Source organism: Cupressus sempervirens, chromosome 2 (genome assembly GCF_028749045.1).
Source record: "Cupressus sempervirens isolate cs-2001-9-10 chromosome 2, ASM2874904v1, whole genome shotgun sequence".
In the NCBI taxonomy this organism is placed as follows: Eukaryota; Viridiplantae; Streptophyta; class Pinopsida; order Cupressales; family Cupressaceae; genus Cupressus; species Cupressus sempervirens.
Window position 1 is genome coordinate 345,539,445 of NC_143119.1, and position 6,000 is coordinate 345,545,444.

Here is a 6,000-nt window from a genome sequence, read left to right on the forward strand (position 1 = left end):
ATTTGTTTCATGTTTCATGTTACATTTAATGTTTATTGTATGACATGCAGCTCTTGACATCGAAGACTCCTCCTCATCTCTGGTAGTCTGTCGATCATGGAGTGGTTGTAGCTATGGCTAGTTTACAACCATTGACTAAGGTATGAAAGAATTTTTGTGGTTTTAGTTTTTTATAATAGGTATTATCAAAATTTCTAATGTTATTTATAAGTGATTATATTGATTCAATTATTATAGGGTCTTGTCACACCTGATCATCCATGAGCCTTCAAGGTGGACTTGCAAAGCGACTATATGATGGCGGTAAGAAAATAATTAATTTTGTGTGTACATATATTTGATTTCAATGTATAATAATTATTGATTCATATCTACTTTGTTTGTATCAGCTCGAGTTAGAGAAGAGCCTCAACAAGAGGACAAGTGAGTGTGTGAGGAGGACCCCATCATCACCACTGTCTCCCTCCACATGACAACTGAAGGCCTCTCGAGATTTGTTTCCTTCCCCTCGTGGGAAGGAGAGGATATACTTGATAGACATGTACATGTATAGGCATCAACAAACATATATGTGGGATTTTATGTTAGTGGACATATTCGATATACATGACATTTATTTGATGCATGACATTATTAGACTTATGACATTATTGGTTGATATATGATATGTTTGTTCATGAACAACATTATTGGTTATCATAATATATTATGTATTTGTTAATGTACATGACATTATTGGTTATCATTTTATATTATATGTTTTTTCATGTATGACATTAAATTAGATATGTTTGTGTATGACATTAAATTAGATATGTTCATGTATGACATTAAATTCAATACTTGATCAGTTCAAAACTTTGATAGAATATTGATTAATAATAAACTTTATCATTGTTTAAGCATAAGTTTATCATTTCCAATATGTCATCATCATATGATTTATGATCTTGTTCATGTTTAAAGTTTTCCTCCTCTGTCATTTGTTTATCCAGCTTAATTCAATACCTAATTAGTTTGAATTTTTGATACAATATTGATCAGCAATAAACTTTATCAGTGTTAAAGCCAAAAAAATTATCATTTGCAATTTATGTCATTGTCATATTGATTTATGATCTTCTTGTTCATGTTTAAAGCTTTCTTTCTATGTTATGCATCTAAACATGTATCATAAATTATTATTACAAACATTTAACAAATCTAAAATTGAAAACAATAAATTACATTAATTCCAAGGTATAGTTATGATGTAGAGTCTAATAGGATTATCAAGGTTTCATTAATTCCATATGTTAGATCTGTCATCATAGAATACCAATTGTAATGGGCACTCACATGTATTCCAATGTATATATTTCCTTATATGCACAATTGGTCAATGTTTTACCTTATAGAAGATAGAATTTTATAGGTAGAATGATGCAAAGGTTAGGATACAATAAGAACACAGTTGATGTCAATCCAACAAGACAAATTATACAACCAAACTTCTACACCTTAACATGACAATAACACTAAGGGATCATCATAAATCCATACAAATTTACACTAGCAAACTTGGCTTCATACCCATGAATGGTGGATTCTCATAAATAAGGTTGATTAGCATGTTAAGGGGTTCATCCCAACACTAAAACCAAGGAACCATGGCCAAAAAACAACCCAAACATGAATTTCATAACTCTGTCCTCATAATGCAGCATTTAGGCTACTGGCCCTTCCAAAGACAAATTAGGCAACAAGTAGCATATCTTTCAAAAGACCTTAGGAACTAATTAGCATTCCAAGTACCCTTTATTGATTTTTTTATATCCCCAAAGGGGCAAGTGCTGAAGCCATTTACAAGCCTTCCAAAATTGGATTGTTATACAGGCCTAATTGCCCCAATTAGGTCACCTTAACAAAGGAAGTACCAAAAATATAGTGATAAAGACCAAACCAATGCATCAAAAAATTAGGTTAGGACAAGGGAAGGTAGATTCCAAAGTTCCACTTACTGGTTCAAACCCTGAGGCATGCAAATTAGCAAATTCCATAATGCAACAAAGTTGTCACATGGTAATGCCATCTCATTTGTGAAAATTCTGTATAGCCACCATCTGCTCTAGCCTAGAAACCACCAAAATCTTAATGTACATTTGAAAACCTCCCATTCCACCAAAAATAAGAGTTTTCCAATGGTGGAAATGGGAGAAATCAACATTCTTTTCCAAAACCCTAGGTGGTTAGGGTTTGAAAGCAACTTTTACAAAAAACCTTATATCTCCAACCTCCTAGTGAATCAAGGGCTCAAAGTAGGCTCATTAGAAAGGTGACTCTATAAGCTTCAATAAAATCTAACTCTCTAGGGCCCCTAATCCATATAGTTCATACAATACATGAAAAAGCAGTCTTTTTGCAGGAAAAATGATGGTTTCTTTATTGATTTCAAAGAAAAAGTACAATCTATATCTTCCACCCACCTATAATGGCTTATTAAGACCTTCCTCTAAATATTCCAACCTATTATCAAAGGTTGTGACTATTGGAGGGAGCCATTACAAACAAAAATCCATATTATTGCATAAATGTTGCATTATTAACCTAGTTATGCATTTTTTTTTTCTTTTTATGATGTTATAAATACTTCTAAAGATCCTAACACCTCCTATGATTTATAATAAGATCCTAGGAGACTAATATACCCTTGTGACCTCATGAATCAACCAGTTTATAGAAATACCAAAGTTGTTCAAGGGTTCACGCAATAGGGTCTATATGCAAGAAAGCCTAAAAATAACCAAACATGCTAAAAACAAGTTTGAAAAGGCCTCGAAGACCTTAAAACTATTAATTTTGAAGGGAGAAGACCTTATGACTCCTTGGTTTGATGGGGTGCTCCTGCACCATAGAATTATTTAATCTTGTACTGCACTAGATAAGATGTTCTATATTATGCATAATGTTTAGCTCTAGCATTTTTTATGAGTGTTTCAAGGTTGGGAACCACTTCAACATCCTTTGCATGGTTTATAGGTAATTTCATTGTGGCAAAAGCTTATGCAAGTGAACGAGTCTCATGATTTTGGCATTTACACAGAAGCAGAACTTGCTTCTTCAACTCCTTACACTCAACTCTTCATTGAAGTTAATCTTATAGTACTACGAATAGTTGCTACAAATTCCTAGCAGCCAAGGGACCCTTAACCTATGCTACATTTTCTAGAGACATAGGAGAAGTTACTACATGCTTCTATACTTCATAACATTCTGGATCATATAGTGATGCCCAAATTAACAATAGCAGTAGATACTTGGGATCCTCATAGGGAGATTGTGCCAATACATGCATAGTTACATCCTTGGCTTCCATTTTTGGTCCAGCATATGGAGCCTTTATATCCAACCATTCATTATAAGTTGGGGAATGTACACTTAGGTTTATTATGGCTCATTAAGTGCATCACTTCTTGAGATTTTACTTCAACCCAAGATCATGTCATCTTTTCCATATTTTTCCTTATTTATGAATTGAGTATGGGAATGTAAATAATTTCATAAAGTCCTCCAAAAGTATCCCCAACAAACTTTTAACTATCTTGGTCTCATTTAATGGCTATCGATCAACAATTGGAAGCTCGATATGAATCCATTAACCAATTCAAATGAATTTGACCAAATAAATATATATAATACTTTCTTATGATTATAAAATGATTAAAATTACACACAAGTATTTTTTTTAGTTTTATTCTATTTAGTATTGATACTAACTTTTTGTACATTATTGCCAGTGAAACAAATCATAAAGCAATCAATTCAACAATATGTGATTTCTAAAACAACTTCTTAGGATGAAACATTAAAGAAAATAATTCCTTGTTATTAACAACTAATATATAAAATTTATATGGTAGGTCTAGTCATCAATAGTTTTTCATCATTCTTTTAAGAATTGTAAAGTATTTACATGTTTTTCCAAATGATAAGAATTACCTTTGAAAATTTTAACAACAATTCAAATGAGCTACAAAATCAAAAGAAACAAATGAAATCAATTTTGAACTACTTAAAGGAAAGACAAAGAAATTTAACTTTTAATTCCCTATCTAAATGCAAAGAGCTATTATCATTCATTCATTATGTTTGGGCATATCAAAATATTATCCCAAAAACAACAATATGATCCATCCCATAGCAACTTGTGGACTCAAACTTGTTGCAATTAAGGAGGAGGAGAACTTTGAAGAGGAATACTTTTATGGCATCATGTTGAGGCAATTATGATGCAACTAGTTCCCAGTTCTTTGAATCTAGACTATCTTGGTGTTTCACCTATGCTAAATACAACCCATCTTTAGCCCTAATGTGAGTGGAAAAGATGACATCACATTTTTTATGAGAATTGGTCAAACATGCTCCCACAAAAGTCCCCAACTTCCACCCCAAAATTGGATGAATATTTTTAATGCTATACTTATGTTGATCCTAGAACTTTGAAAAATAGGGTGTACATAATAGGATTCTCAAGATTTAATGAAACATTAATGAAGCAAAGATCTAACTACTACAAAGGTTTAAAAAGTTGTTCATCACACTCACTATTGTTGCCTTGAATATTTTCCTTTCATCTCATTCCTTCGTAATACCCTTACCTTATGCATTGATTATCATTAACATTATCTTTATAGTGATGAAAAATAGTGATCTTTATCATTCCCTTGATAGTTTTGACACAATCTTATAAACCTATGACACATTAGAACATGTGCCATATTAAGCCTACCTCTAATAAACCCTTAAGATCATGAGTTATGATGAGGAGGAAAAGTTATAAGTCCTTTATAATCATATCCTTCTATACATCCATGATATTTTCAATGTGGGGGAGATAAATAGAAATTTATGAACTTTTGTAAGCCTCTTAATGTGTCATTATGTTTGTTAGGGATGTTTTAGTTCAGCATGCCTGAGAACATTCAAGTGCTCAATAGGATAGGAAGAGGTTGGGGCTAGTGTTTACCTAGCCACCCAGAGCTAACGAAATAGATAGTTCAATCCCAAGAGGAAAGGTGAGAGAGATTTGGTAGTTGACAACTTTGTATTGGCCAACACCACAAGTTTCAGCATCACAAGAGATGGCATCGCAAAATCAAAATAAAGAAAAATCTCCAAAAAGTGAAAGAGGTTACAATAGGTCTCTATGAAACAGTCCTATAGGAACTAGAATCACATCCATACCTCACACTAGCTTTGAGATATGCCCCATCAAAGATCGTTGTCCTATGGCATTTAGTGACCCTTAGGGACATTTTAGTTCGACATGCCCAAGAACATTCAAATGCTGAACGAGATGAGACAAGGTTGGTGATAGGGTTTACCTAGCCACCCAAAGCTACTGGAGTAGACAGTTTGATCCCACAATAAAAGGTGAGAGAGATTTGGCAGTTGGCAGCATTGTACTGGCCAACACTACAAGTTTCAACATCACCCAAGATGACATTGCAAAATCAAAATAGAGTATGATCTCCAAAAAGTGAGAGAGGTTAGTATAGGTCTCTGCAACATAGTCCTATAAGAATAGGAATCACATCCATGCCTTGCACGAGTTATGAGATATACCCTGTCAAAGATAGCAATTCTATGGCATTTAGTGACCCTTAGGGATGTTTTGGTTTGGCATGCTCGAGAAGGTTTGAGTGCTAAATATGATGGAAGGAGGTTGGGGATAGGGTTTACCCAGCCACCCAAAGCTAACGGAGAAGACAATTCGATCCCACAATGAAAGGTGAGAGAGATTTCACAGTTGGCAACTTTGTACTAGCCAACACTACAAGTTTCAACATAATCGAGATGGCATCACAAAATCAAAATAGAGTATGATCTCTTAAAAGAGAGAGGTTTTTATAGGTCTCCACAACACGGTCCTATAAGAACTAGAATCGCATTCATACCTCGCACGAGCTCTGAGATATGCCCCATCAAAGATCATAGCTCTATGACATTTAGTGACCCTTA